Below are 16,254 nucleotides of genomic sequence, written 5' to 3'. Positions count from 1 at the left end.
TAAAATATACAGTTCCGACTTACATACAAATTCAACTTAAGAACAAACCTACAGACCCTATCTTGTATGTAACCCGGGGACTGCCTGTATTCTAAGACACAAACTAAAGTATAAATTAGATCATTGTAAAAGAACACAGATCAAAATTAGAAAACACTTTCAGATACCTTTACGTTATTGGTGTTAATCTGGCACCAGGTGTTAATTTCCTTAATTATTTGACCAACCCTATTTAACTAGAAGTCTAACCAATTTTCACAGTAAAACCCTCTGGCAGCAGGTTGTCCTGATAAAGGTCAAAGGGGTGACCCTATCAGCCATAGCAACAGAAGGTGAACATTCCAAGTCTCTGATTTCCCCCAAGAAGGCCGAGAAATACAAATGCAAGAGAGAATAGTATAATAGAGAAAAATCTCCATGGGTAATCATTTCAACACTATAGATGGAATTGAAAAGGGTAACAATCTGTCCTGTCACAATAGTGTCACAATGTTTTATTTGGACTGAGCGTCCACTCGGCAGTGACCAAACCTCTCATTAGCATAGAGAATCATAAGGCTAGACTTACCTTTGCTGAGGAGCACGTTGTGTGGACATAGGAGAAGTTGTCCACAGTTAATTTTAGTGATGAAAGCACGTTTAATTTATTTGGGTCTGATTGGAAACATTATGTTCATTGACAAACTTGGGAAAGACTGAACCCAAAGTGTGTAAAGTCAGTACAGGTGGTGGAGGATTGTAAATTTTCTGATCTGCTAATCCAACCCCTCTGCCCTCTCTTAGGATATAAGAACATGATAAATCAACCCACAGTCAGTTCTGCATCTTTGGTGAGTTGAGATTTGGATAAATTCATTCTTGCATCACTACATTAAACGTTCGGGTCATCCAGTCAGCTATTTAGAAGCAAGAATTCAAACCATGCCATCCTTCATGTTTCAAGAATATTTGGAAAACTACAGCAGTCCAGAAAATAAAATCATATTTATTGCAGGCGTCACTCTGTGGACTCTTTGAACACGTAATATAAATTAAAAACACTATTTTCTGCTATTACTGTGGTTTCTTACGTATATCCTGCACTTTCCTCTATATTTCATTTGTGCCTCACGTTTGTCTGGATATGTTATTCATTAGGTTCTATGCACACAGCCATGGACGGCATTATGGACGGCAGAACAATGTGCAATGTATGACAATGCACGCGCTTTATTACTATGTGGCATGTATCACACTGGTGAAAAGTATACATGATTCAATATGCAAATATGTTTTTCAGGATGGGATAAGGAGAACTTCCCGACCCTTTGATTCAATATGAAAGAAATGGCAACATGACAACCCAGCATCTCACTCATGGTTACCCATGTAAACTCTTCTTTTCGACGCACAAGTTACTATATCTACAAAGCTATGAACGATTTGCATTTATTAAAAATTAAATGTTAGCTAAAAGTGTCAACATGGAAGGTTACTTTACGTATATATTCTGCATCAATTTGAATTCTATGCTTATCAGCATACTGATGATCTATTAATACCATAGGCCAACAACATTTTTAGCCCAGGAAACCATTTAAAGCCTAATCACATCCTCTCCCTTTATCATTTCACCCATATGTGTCTATTGAGTAGTATAGCGCTGCCGAATGTGATGGCGCTACAAAAATAAAGATTATTATAATTGTTGAGTCTGCCCTGTTTCTGAATGTGTTATTAAACCACATTCTCTTACTGTGCAGTCCTTATAGATACTTGAGTTATTGTTTGTTTTCTGAATTGCATATACAAAGAGCAGGCCTTGGTTCTATGTTTGCAGCCCATCTGTCATGCGTGTGGCTAGGCACCAAAACAAAGACTAATACGCCTTTCAAACTATGATATGATTGCATGAGGACTATTTCAGAACACAATGGGGGAAATTTTAAACAATGGTGTCTAGAATGTGAGTCTTAAACCCCTGCTGGAGGTATTGCGAGGTGTTCAAACTCCACCATTTCTGACCTGCAGATCAGATCGGAAGTGGCATAGTTTCTTGCTATAACCTCCAACGGTTTTTAATTCAGAAACTAGAATAAACGTGGTGGCCTCAACCGTTCCACTGTCTGCCCTGCTTCCCACCCACTCTCCAGCCCAACAGACTTATAGTGGCACGCGGATCATCTAAAGCAGTGATGGCAAACCTTTTAGAGACCGAGTGCCCAAACTACAACCAAGACCCACTTATTTATCGCAAAGTGCCAACACAGAAATTTAATTTGTGATTTATACTCGCTTCTCTGTTACAGCGTTCATTGATACCGGCACCCTGAGGACACCAATAAAGCAGTAAATAGAAGAAATTTGGATGATCATTGTACCTTCCCTCCAGGGTCCTGTAAACAGGAAGAATTGTCAGGGCCGGAGCAGGAGCTACAATGATAATCCAGATCTGTCCACACCTTCCCACTCCTCCAGTGGTCCCAAGTAGCACTGTCACTTTAAAATAGCTCTGTGCACAGCAAGTCCTGGGCTGTCTGGGACTGCAGAAAGATACCTAAAGTTGTCTCTGGTGATGGTCTGAGTGCTGACAGAAAGGGCTCTGAGTTCCACCTCTGGCACCAGTGCCATAGGTTAGCCACCACTGATCTAAAGCCAAAAACTGGCAGGGAGGTTCATATCTTGCCAGAAAACCGGAGAGAACATAATGAATGCCCCCCAATGTATGCAGAGCGGACAAACACTTCACAAATATCTAGGCATTGGGTAGTTTTTACCTACCCAATACAGAAAGTTGTGCTTTGTTGGTCACTTCCCAAAAAAACGATTAGTTCAAAGACCAAAATTAATGTCAGTTGTTCGACAGATCACATCTTTGGAACATGCAACATTAAATCAAAGCTTTGAGCAAACATGATCAAAAGCTTCCGTTTGCGTCATTAGAAATCCTTTAGAATTTGAAAAACTGTTGAATATCAAGATTGTTTTATAGGTGCAGATTAGTTTGCAAAGATTATCCACTGGAGCTGAATGTAATTTCTGATTTCTTTTTTTTAACACCAATAAAATATCACCTTGGCTACAATATCATTTTTGCAAATTTTGTTACTTATAGTAAAAAAGAACAAAATTCACTGTATAAATTATGTTATATTTTACTTTAAGTGTATGTGCTACTTGCATTTACTTATATATTTAGAGCAGATGTTTAAATTCCTAAAAAGCAGATGCTTTCAATGAATAAAAAGCAACTGCCCTGGAAAAAGTAGTACTTTATTTGAACTACAGCTGAAGAAAGGCACCAAGAAATATAAATATGACATGCAATGTGTATGAAAGAATTTCCTAAACAATATTTCCACATCTATAGTAAAACAAGTGCTACTAATACTTGACTGATGTTTCCAAACAAATAGCTAAGAGCAGGAACCAGTGCCGTTGAGAGTCTGGGAGGGGTGAGTGCACACATAGGTGCATAGATCAAAGAGAAAGCTCCAGAAGAAGAGGTAAGACAGGTGATATATATATATATAGCAGAAACAGATTATATTTTGGAGCGTGGGAGGAAACTAGCACAAATACGGAGAGAACATACAAACTCTTTGCAGATGTTGACCCTGGGACTTGAACCCAGGTCGCCAGCGCTGCAAGACTGTAATGCTAATATATATATATATATATATATATATATATATATATATATATATATATATATATATATATATATATCATATATATATATATATGATATATATATATATATATATATATATATATATATATATATATATATATTCATATATAACATATGTGTGTGTATATTTAGTATATGTGCTATAGGAGGGGTCATCTCCGTTATTTTAATTGTCTGCTCTGGGTCTCCACTATTATTGTCTACTCTGGAGGATTACCATTATAATTTTCTACATCTGGGGCTCTCCTTTATTATTGTCTGCTTAGGGTCTATCTATTATTGTATTCTCCGGGGCCTCTTTTAATAATTGTCTCTTTGTACTGTACTGTGGCAGTTAGTGTTTCTAGGGTGCTGGTAACAAGTGCAGACCCTTGGTATTGAGTGGTATAAGCGCTCTGAACAATAAAGGTGGTATTCTGCTCTCCTACATGAACAAAGATATTATGGCAAATGCACAATAGGAAAGACTTGTATTAGAAGGAGTCAATAAGTAGCCACATTTTCACACATCATAAAACATAATAAAACAATGAAAAACATGCTTAAAGGGAAACATTGTTTTTCATTTGACATTAAACCAATCACTTTATTAGTGAAATAATTTGATGCTAACTGTAATGAAATACTCCTTCCAAAAAGCTGAAAGTAACTGATGGTACGGATCAGTTTAGAATTTACAGACAGTATGACTGTGAATAATTAATTGCGGGAAAAAGTGACCGCCAACTGTTTTTTTTTGTGTTTTATACCTCTAACCATGAATAAACTAAACTGTTTAACAGTGGGGTGGATTGTTCCAGAACTCTGCAACACTAGATCATTATTTCTTCATATTTTGGCAAAGTGTACTGCAGTGATGGCTGGATTCTCTGCAGTCATTGTTCTGTATTTTTTGGAAAATTTGTGTGATGGAATGATGATGCCAGAACATACCCCCTGGCAATGCTCAGTAAACTGGATTTTTTTACTTGAACAACCTAAGACCAGATCAATTTTTGGGTAGGTCCACTATGTTGTTTCCTATTGTCCGGCAGTTGACCCACCTTTAGTGGAAAAAAAATGTCAAAATGGTTTCCACCCCACAATTAAGCCACTATTTCTGTGCTTCTGGCCTGGCTCTTACCTGGAGGCTGTGCCATAGAAACACGCTAGTGCATTTTATTCATTTATCTTATAATGTTGGGATTGAAAATGGTCGATGAGTGGTAAGTACCATCATATACATGAGTACTATTTTCCAAAGCCTTACTGCCAGTACGTGTTACAGGAAGAAACCAACTATCATTGTCAAGGTAGCCCTATGGTAGTTCTTGATTGTTTGTTTGTTGAGTGTCAATTGGAAGATAGAGGGACCTACTCCCTAGTATCAATACCATATTATAACAAAGTACAAGACTGCAGACTGGAGAGAAAAATGCAATATCTTAACAGTTCACGGGCTTTGATTAGTGGCTTCTTTCAATTTTTGCCATAAATTGTGTTTGCCTTTTTATTACTAAATTATTTGAAGTTACAGTCAGTTTCCAGGGCTGCGCTCCATTTCTCTACTTCCTGCAGGTCAATATACAAGGGAATATTGACCACCCAGTAAGACACTGTTCTGGTGACTCCTTACTGAGTGGCTTCTGGTGCTTCTATCAGTCTTAAAGGCATCTGCACAACAAGCTGAACCCCTCCTTTAATTGAGGAAATGATGCAAACCTTTAAGTCCCACAGGCCTCAGACTTCTAAATCCAATGATGTTTTTCTCTACTAGTGTGGACCAGGAGAAGAGCAATTGCCTTCCATAATGTCAACTCTGTATTAGCTAGTTGCCTCCATCAGTCACTCAAGTGCCGACTACGAAGACATAACAACAGTTCTTTTCTGTAAACACATTGTCCGTTGAAATAGACACACTAGAACAGAATATTGAATGTTGCTTCTAATTCCATCATTTTTGGTAACCACATAAGATAATTCCTGCCTTCTTAGACATTTCTTTTTACTTTGACCACAACAGAGACAACTGTTTGTAGCAAGTATGGTGCTAGAAAACCCCAGGGGTGGAAATTCTATGTGAATTCCAAAATACTACGTCATGTGCTCAGTATGATACTAATAGTTTCCTTACAAGACCCTTCTTCAAATCTTTAAATCATATTGCATTAAAGAGGGCTCAACTCACCATGTTGGACTTGGGCTGGTGGTGAAATTCCAAAGGGGGCGCATATGATCACATCTGTTAAACATGCCCGATTCTTAAATAGTTTTGGAGAGCTAGTATAGCAAGTCATAGGTGGTATCTGTGCTACACCAGACCTCCACTTCAGAGTTAAGATCTGGTAAAGACAAAGGGGCTTATTTACAAAGGGTTGCGCGCTGCACTTTCATCTCCACATGCTTGATTTTGGAAGCCAAACTTCCATACAGTTATTCTGCTGCACCTCGGATTTCCCAACCATGAGCCAGTGGATTAACAATGCAAGGTATTTAGATTTGAAGGTCTGGGAAAACAACTCTAGGTAGCTTTTCTTACAGTTGTGGAGTACAGGGACCAATCTCCAGACTTAAAACTACCACAAATACAACCCCCAACTGAAGCATTTGCATGTGGTGTCAACAGATTTCTCTGCAGTGACCAGAAACAGCTTTTTTATAAGTCTCCCACCAGTGGCGTAACTAGGAGAGACAGCGCCACCTAGCAGGCTACTTCATGGGGCCCCCCTTCCCACTTAAGAAATATACATATTAGTATACTCACACATGCGAGTTACAATCACATATAAATACACTCATGTGCACACACAGCATATACACACACATACAGCGCCATATGCAACATACTCACATACAGTGTATACAGACACCATATACACATCACAGATACTGCATATTTACATCACAGTATATTTTATATACATATTATGCTGGACACGTGCAGTACAATATAGATATAATGGTACACATCCTCCTTTCTTTGTGTCAGGTAGGATGACGGGGCCCCTGACACTGCGGGCCCCATAGTGGCTGCTATGGTGCTACCGCTGTAGATACACCCCTGTCTCCCACCTACCTTCTCACTTGCATTCCCCACTCTTCATTTTTCATTACACAGCAACTATGAAACATGAAGATACAACGCCATGGGTCTTGTACACGGTACCATTAATGGACATTGGCAGCGCAGCTAGGAATCACATAATTTGAGCCAAACAATTTATAAAATAGTATTTTCTCCGCTTCAACGTTCCACATAGAATAAGATAATAGAACACAGTACCTTTAAACCTCCAGTTCAGAGCCAGTGTACTTCTTGTTGGTCTTGCTCGTCTGGCCTGCGCCTGGTTCTGGTGTGGGTGAGAAGATCTTCCACACAGCTATACTCCCAGTTCTGCATAACCCGAGCATGCAGTCAATTTTATTGTTTAAGGTCTTTTTGAAACCCACAATTTTGTGAGTGTGTCAAATAAAAAACTTTTTATCATTTAAAAAAACTCTGTTGCACTATTGCTCTCTATATTCATTTTGGGAGAAACTTGGCAGGGTCAGGAGAGAAGCGGAACTGGGAATTAGGCAGTGCGGTTTCTGAGTTGGAAGATCTTCTCACCCACACCGGAACCAGCTAAGAGCCAGACGAGCAAGACCAACAAGAAGTACACCGTCCCAAAAGAATAGTATGGCAATAGGATTCAGGTACTCTGAAAAGGTACTGTGTTCTATTATCTTACTCTGTGTGGAATATTGAACAACGTTGAAGTGGAGAAAATACTATTTTATAAATTGTTTGGACTTTGTGGGACTTTTTCTCATTAATTTTCTCCTGCGCCGTTATCTTTTATCTTTATTAATTTTTACGTTAAGGTGCTTCGGGTATTTACTTTATGAACTTCATCATAGCCGATTGTACCCTGTACTGGTGTCTATGCTGACTGTTAACATGCTCAGGTATATTTCATTAAAGGATTTGCCTTTGCTCAATCTTAAAGGATACCACCAAAATTATAGATCCAGGCATTGTGACTGTGGTAACCTTATTACCTCTGGTATCCATGGCCTCCTTCCTTCTAAAAATAACTTTCAAAATAATAAGCTAGTTAGTGCAATGGGGGATGCTAAAAGAGTGCTGCATTTTCACTGGCTGTTACAGTGTGCAAGGAGCTCCCCCCCCCCCTCCTAATGTTTGAGATTGCTGCAGGCAGAGTGAGGGGGAAGTGCGAAAGGAAGCAGTGGGAAGGGGAAGACATGCTCCTGCACAGCAGTGTAACAGCCTGTAAAGCTACAGCATGGAGGGGTTCTGGTAACACCCCCAGAGCACTTAAAAGTTGATTTTAGAAGGAAGGAGGTAATGGATAACAAATATAATATGATTACCACAGTCACAGTGCCTGGATCTATGAGTAAGTGTCCCTGGTTTATTGTGCTTGATTTTGTTGGTAGATTTCCTTTGAAAAAGAGGGATTTAAATTATCTCTATCTATATTTCTTGACATGTGTAATAGTTCTTACAGCAGTGAAAGAGAGGTTAAATGAGAAACATGGATCCCCTGTTCTGATGTACCTTTGTGTATTACTCGGATGGCCATTTACTGATTCGTTATCACGTAATGAAACACTACAGTAACCAATGCAGGGAAGTGTATAGCTGGCTACAAAGCCGCTCACAGGCTGCAGAAAACTTGTATGGATCAGTCAATCACCAATACAGTAGATGGCTTCTATTAATACAGTGATTATTATCAATATGGCTAAATACAACATTCCCACACATTATTGTAGATGGTATTTATACAGTGTCAGGTCTGCCTGTAGCTTATAACCTTAATGACTTCTTCAATGATCTCAAGAGGGTTAGGCACGTGACGCTCACGTGTCTAGATGAGTAGACCCAGAAGACAAGTCATGTGAATAGCACATCTGACACGCCAGGCTGGGGTGCATTGCCCTTTCAAGTGAGATATGTGACTAGACTGAATGTCTACAAGAAGAGGGCACATCTACTCATTCAGAATGAAGGCAAATTAATTGTATTTAGAAATGAGACGTAATGAATAATAATAAGACACAATGAACTAAGATAACATGAAATTATATATACATTAGTGTTTATGTAATGTATATACTCAAGATTCAGAAGATTCAACATTTAGATTTCAGGGCAGATTTATCAATACTCATGTCAGGACACAGTTACTTAGTTGAGCGATGACTGCGACGTGATTGCTCTGCTCACTTGACCTATGAAGGTCATCAGACCTGCAAGACCAATGGCGTCCTATTCCTTTTCCTGATATTGCTTAAGATAAAACATACAATGTATGTTCACAGTGATGTAACATGACAGCTTGTAACAATATCACAAGTTTCTTCAAGAGAGCCATTCCCGTAATGTTGGAGTATTTACGTCGGATTGCAGCCCTATATACCCATGTGCCTGATCCACATGGTGGATGATGTAACGTATTTATGAAGCATGATATGCTATTTACTATGCTCCTTTAGGAGGATAGCAATGTGTACTTTTTCCTTTTTTACAGAAACACTGCAATGAGGAGGATGTGGAATTGATGTCAATGGCACCCGATTATCTTCGGCTTCTCAATGACGTATTTATATCAAATTGTCCTTTTCATGGTTTTATACAGATAGATGATATACAGTCTCTCTCTGTCTCTTTCTTTCTCTGTCTCCCTGCCTCTATCCATCTTACCTCACACATAAGCTGCCTTATACTCATTGCTTATAGTAACCTATCAAAGCTCAAAGCTCATATTAATGACCTGTGGCAAAATAGCAACCGATCACGGCTCAGCTTCTGACTACCACAGCAGTAGCAGACAATGGCTCCTTTGGGTTCAAAATCTAGCCTATGACATGACACAGAGAGTGTTTGTGCAAAATTTTCCAATCGTAAACGCAATGGTGCAGATTACTTTAGCGGACATACATACACACACTTGCTTCATATATTAGATTTCACAATGCAAAAAAACGATGTCTAGCAGCATCTAATGTAGGTAGAAATCTTCTCTTTATTGTTTAAAACTTCATAAATACAGGCATCAAGAAATACTCATAGCACACTCAAAAAGATGGACACGTTTCAGCAACTTCAGCTTGAGTCATGATCTTGACAAGGATCATGACTAAAGCCTGAAGAGGCTGAAACACGTCCATCTTCTTGAGTTTGCCATGAATATTTCTGATGATCTGCGAAGCCACTTCCCCTTTCCAGAGGCTATGCCCCTTTTGTTGTACAACTTGAGTCAGAAAAGGCCCTAAAAATGGCCAAAACCCTTAATAAATGTGGCACAAGACATTTCAGGCAGTTTTTAAATCCAGAATTCTAGCACAGACAGCTTCATCCATCTCCTCGATTGCTTCTATTTCTAGCATGTCCCACTAGGGAGATAAAAAGAGCAGAAGTGCCACGGTCACGTACCTCCACCTACCTCACGTACCTCAGCCAGAAGCCACTTCTGCCTTATCGTTCCTTAAATCCCCTCCCAGTCCTGGAGAATTTAACATGTATTCTATAAGTCCCTGAGGTAAAAAAAAAAAGGTTGAGGGCCACTGTATCACATGACCAACATCAGAAAACCTTGAGGTAGGGACAGCAGTAGTCCAGGATGTCCACAACATATTTTTGCCCCTTTAGCACAACAAGTAAAGGTAGGTTTTACCCCTTCTCTGCCTCGTGAACACTTTCTGGAATGTCAATGTCAATGTCTCTCTGTATCTTGAGTTATTTTGAGGGTAGTGTTACTTTTTAGGATTTCATGTTTACGTTCATTCCACACATTGTTAACTGTACTAAACATTGAACTTAAAGACCAGCGACCATAGAACTTTTACAGTGTGCACACCGCTCCCCGCAGTAGGCGCTTTGTACTCGATAGCCCTTTGTTTAACATGATCTTCTTTTAGAAACTCAAGTCAATTTTTTTTTCAGCTATAAATACATTTGTTGACAACTGTATAAAAAACACCCCTAGAACAAGACAGGAGTCGAGAATGAGAGTTGAAATTGAGTGTCACATGCTATAGATGTTACAGCTTTATCCTGAATGTAGCCATCAATCTAGCCTCTCTTAGCTGGAATCACATAGGAAGGTACATTTGGACCCGGATATATGGAATCAGTTTCCTCAACAATTCGGTTATCTTTTAGGAAATCTGGCTTCATGTTTTCTCATCCCATAAATCCTCTCTGTACATTACTTTGGGATATTCTGCTATTTCCATGCCAGATTTTTGAACTTTTGCTTCTTGGGCTTTTTTTCTGACTTTACAACAGGGATATGGAAATTTTAGTTCTCAGTGTTAGAATATTATCTTCTTACCTTTACATACACTCACCTACAGTATATTATAATTTTTATTGCTTTTAAAAATGCAGAAATGTTTTAGAGCCATCAAATAGATTTGTTGGCAGCAATGTTTAGACATGAAATGCAACCTAATTTGCATGCAGTATGTTATAGAGCAAAAACTGAATAGATTGAATCTATATTCAATGTCCCATGTGCAGGAAGCATGTTATAGAGCAGAGATAGAGGAGATTGTATAGAGTGTCCATGTTTGCATGGGTTTCCTCCAGGTCCTCCGGTTTCCCCCCACACTTTAAAATATACTGGTAGGTTGATTAGATTGTGGGCCCCATTGGGGACAGGGACTGGTTTGGCGATCTCTCTGATTTGTTTGATTTATCTTAGAGGGTGATACATTTGGCATTTGAGTTTAAAAAAAATACAAATTGCACAAAAGTCACAAGAATATTGAGCTGCCTATACCATTCTATTGCCTGCTATCCTATGTTTTTTTATGTAAAAAATTTGACTTTTTATCATGACTGCATAAAAATTTGCAACATTTTCATTTGTTCACCTCTGAATTTTAGATTCAAATATATTAGGTGCAGGGAATATGGATCAGTGGAATGGTAGAACCCAACTGTCAACTTGTGCGTCAGTTGGTAGATATAACAGATGAAGGGCACAATACAGAAATATAAGAAAAGCTGTTCCAGAATTGTAACAGAATAAACAAGTTATTTATCAAATGAAAGCCTATAAATATTTCATTCTAAAAATCATGGCATTGGCTAGAGAGTGAAGAGTAAAGTAATTCTCTTACAGGAAACCATCTATCTCAGACTTGGGACGTCACAGTCAATGATTACTCACAGCCAATGGCACGGAGCTCATTCCTAATTGTCTATGTGTCAAATTCAGAGATTAGGGAAGTAAACTTTTTATGAAGCATGATATGCCGATTGCTATGCCTCTCAGGATGATGGCATGATGTTCTCTTCATGTTTTACACCACACGGACATGAATAGCACGCTTATTTCAAGTCAATTACATGCAGTTGTCCTAAATTATCTTCTCACGGACATATTTATCTCTGCTTCCATCAAATTGTTCAGGAAAATGTCCTATCCTTCACACATGAATTAGGTTGTTTAGCTGCCTAAACACACTAGGGGGCACATTTTTCAAATGCTGATGGTAATTACGCCAATGTATGATGTTTCCCCCGGCGCCCATGCTGCAATAGATTTTTTAGAGCATCCGACCACGTGATAAAACCAAGTAGGTGTCTGTGCTGCATTGGCAGGGCAGTTTTATGCCAGGTCCAGGCTGGCATAGAATTGCACTATAGCAGTGATGGCGAACCTTTTAGAGACCGAGTGCCCAAACCGCAACCCTTATCCACTTATTTATTTATAAAGTGCCAACACAGCAATTCTATCATTAACTTATTAAAATCTTCCTGCTCCGTGCTGTAGCACAGCTTTCAACGGTCTTGAGGACCTATCGTTGACAGGAGGAGGGAAAATTCATATTGCCATTGGAGCTTCCCTTGAAAACCCACTGAAGAGGAAGAATTGTGGGGCCAAGAGCAGGAGCTTCAATGGCTCCAATGAAAATCCGACCATGTCCACATCTATTCTTCCTGAATTCTCACTTTAAAGTAACGCTGAGTATGTCACGTCATGGTCCTGTAGGAGGATCTCTTAAGTCCTGTTTGATGAATTCTGTGCTGGGTAAACAGCCTGAGTGCCCACTGAGAGGGCTCAGAGTGCCACCTTTGGCACCCGTGCCATAGGTTCACCACCACTGCACTATAGCCTGCACCCAAACACATGCAGGTTTGTGCAAATTTGCAAGGGCTGGAGCGCCAAATGCCAACCCACTCCAATGGCAGTCACGCAGTATATCTTTGTATATACTGTACAAGCCCTGATACATCTGGCCTGGATGTCTGTCAGATGAACCAGTCAATTCCATAGGATCAACAGACGATCTACTGTACAAAGGGGCTTCAACCTGATGACAGATGTTGGGGGTTAAATGAAGATGAAGTTTGCCTCGTTTTTTCATGAGATAAATTCCTGTGAGACCTGTCTGAAAGCAGCATTACCCTTCCTCCCTGTTCATAGCCAGAGGCAGATTTGGTATTTCTAGGATCCTTTGTAAACTTCTGCCCACAGGGATCCCCTCTAATGCAAATTATAGAACAAATAGTATATTGCTCCCTTTTCTGCCATAGTTTTACACTGTATAAGCATCCAAAGATCATCAGAGTGGGGACCATTGGTTCCATTATTGGTAAATGTGCCCCTGTTCATGACACATGCCTGACTTAACTTAGCATTTTTATGGGAAGATGAAGCCAGACAGCTTGTCATCTATTCAAGCTTGCAGCACATTTGTGTTGTACAACTGCTATATAGTTCTGTAGAGACCAGAAACATTCCCCCAAAATGTATTGACATAGCAACAGAAATTAATGGCCAAATATTCTAGAAAGTTTATTTTGTGTACATGGCTGTTTTATATTAGAAAAGTACAATATTGAAAAGCATATTATACTATGTTGACTACATAGATATCTGCCACTATAATGACTTAAAGGGGTTGTCTGGACGTTGAAAAACATGGCTGCTTGCTGAGTGCAGGGGCGTAACTACAGTGGTAGTAGCCATAGCAGCCACTATGGGGCCTGTAGTGTCAGGGGCCCCTTTATACAACCTGACACATTAAAGAGGGATGATGTGCACCATTATAAACATATGCTGCACATTGTACAGAATAATATGTATATAACATATATGTGATGTATATACGCTGTACCTGCGATGTGTATATACAATATGGTGTGTGTACATACTATAAGGGGAGTATATATGTTTTATGTTTGCATATAGCACTGTATGTGTGTATATGCTCTATGTATAATTTTTAAGTGGGAAGTAAGGCCCCATGCTGAAGCCTGCTATTGGGCCCTCCCTCTCCTAGTTAGGGTACTGGATGAGCGGAAATACCAGCACAAATCATGGTCAGGTTTGGCTCTGTTTTTGGAACAAAGCAGCCATGTTTTTCAAAGTCTGAACAACCCCTTTAAGTTTCAGCAAGACACATATTTATGGGCGGATTATGGCTCTTGTGGTGTCATTTACTAGGTGTACAGTCTGAACAAATGTGAGTTGGGGGAAGGGATGTTGTCATTGATTTGTTCTCTTCTAGCACTAAATTGGGCTTGTACCAAGTGAGGCAGAAACTAGACCAGTGTTATTGGTTTTTCTTTCAAATTAACTCACTGGACGGGAGACGTCAATTCAGCACAAAGACTTTTGGACTGTTAGATATGCCTATACATCAATAGTCAAGGGACAGAACACGGATCTGATCCACAAGCATAAAAAGTATTTTGTGAAACATAAAAACTAGTAAGAATGCTGCTAATGCCAGGTTGACTTTACTTATCATTACAAAGTGATATGACAGCTTATAATTTATATTTAGCATTTAGCTGTATTTCATACACCACTAGGCAGTTGTGTAGTTTGAGTTTTTGTTCTATTACTTTGTGCATTTATTTTAGTACAAATCCTTCCATAAAAGACAGAATGTATGACGGTAATCATTCAAAGCGGCGTCCAGTTTTGAAACACATAGTTGCTTTCATCTAAAAACATCTCCACATCTGATCTTCAGTAGTTTGTGGTATTTTACAATGGAGCTCAATTCACTTATATACAGATGAGCTTCAATAGCAATACAAACCATGGTCAGGTGTGGTGCTGTGTTTGGAAGAAAGCTGCCATGTTTTTCAACTACAGGCAGTGCCCAACTTAAAGGGGTTTTCCCACCAAGGAAAGTAAGGCCCTATCCACGGGATTGGGCCTAAGTTGCTGATCAGTGGGGGTCTCAGTGCTGAGACCCCTGCAGATCGCGAAAAAACGAAGGGTCCGCAGTGCTCGGCAATTGCCGTCAGCTCAATAGAGATTAATGGAACCGAACGGTCATGAGCAGCTGTCTGCTCCATTAATTTGACGGAGCGATGAGGGGTATTTTTGGTATATTTAATAAATAATGCCTTAAAGGGATTGTACCAACTTTGATTATTTCCCTGTATCCAAAAATAATCTGATCATAGAGATCTGACTGCATGGACCCCCACACATCACAAGAATGGACCCAAGCAGTTCTGGAGAACATGGGTCTCAGTCTTGGTAATTGAATGAAGTGCAGGTAGAGCATGCGTCCTTCTGCTTTATTCAATATTATCTTAGCGCAGTAAATTTCCGACTACATCACTTGTCTATCTCTGACTCTCCCATTTACTGTTTATGAGAGTGCCAGACATAGCCATTCAATTACTGGGATAGGGACCCATGTTCTCAGGAACTATAGGGGTCCTTCTTATGTTTGGTGTGGGTCTCAGCACAAAATTGTCTAATATGGGATATTTAGTACAACCCTTTTAAAAGCTACTACACAACCATAGCTATAATCTTTGGTGTAGTCTAGACAATGCTATGATAGATGTAGCACAACTACTGAGCCCTGTTGTGTAAGGCAAGGGAAGGCCTAAGCGCAGAGAGGTGGCAGTGTTTTCCTGTGAATACATTGTTCCATATGTGACTATAGAGACTCTATTACACTTTGTTAGCATACTGGAGCCATTGCTTTGATAGATATTACAAAGAGATCTTCATATTGTTGAGCTATCTGTTATAAACAACCAAATAAAATTGCCGTCAGGTCCTACTCACATCTGCAATGTGGTTTTCTGTTTATAATGGAAACCACAACACAGTGCTGCATCCGTCATTCAAAGGCACCAATGGCACCCAACCAACAGAAGTGACGTATAGTGGGCTCCACTAGGTCCTGCTGAGGTATCTATCATTTTTCTTACACAGTCGAATGTGATGTATGGAGTTCTCCTCATGCCACCTTTAATGCAAATGTTAACACTCTCCAAACCTGAACCAAACACTGTATGTATTAAAATATGGAAAACAGATGCAAAAGAATAAAAAAAAATAAGACATAGTTTTTAATATTACGGTCTATGGGTTAAAAAAAAAACCCTCCAAACATGCCGTTCCTATAGCCTGCTGCGTTTTGGGGGGAAAGAATGCATATTGTCCAGAGAAATGAATGATTTCATTTACTAGAGATGAACTAAAGATGGAAAACTACACTAAAATATTTGAAATTCCGTGGAAAACTTTTACAAATATATAGAGCCAAATTTTTAAATATTTCATCCACATGATCCAAACATCTTGACTGAAATACCATGA

The 16,254-nt window shown here is 39.3% G+C and overlaps 1 protein-coding gene across 3 annotated transcripts in view; it reads right to left on the bottom strand.

The window, feature by feature from the left end:
• The window catches only part of ALKAL1 (ALK and LTK ligand 1), a 78,462-nt gene that overhangs the window by 38,704 nt on the left and 23,504 nt on the right, over positions 1-16,254 (bottom strand). The window lies entirely within an intron of this gene.

This window comes from Engystomops pustulosus, chromosome 5 (assembly GCF_040894005.1).
Source record: "Engystomops pustulosus chromosome 5, aEngPut4.maternal, whole genome shotgun sequence".
NCBI classification, from domain to species: Eukaryota; Metazoa; Chordata; class Amphibia; order Anura; family Leptodactylidae; genus Engystomops; species Engystomops pustulosus.
The sequence above is the reverse complement of the archived record's forward strand: the minus strand, read 5'-3'. Positions and strand labels throughout refer to the sequence as shown.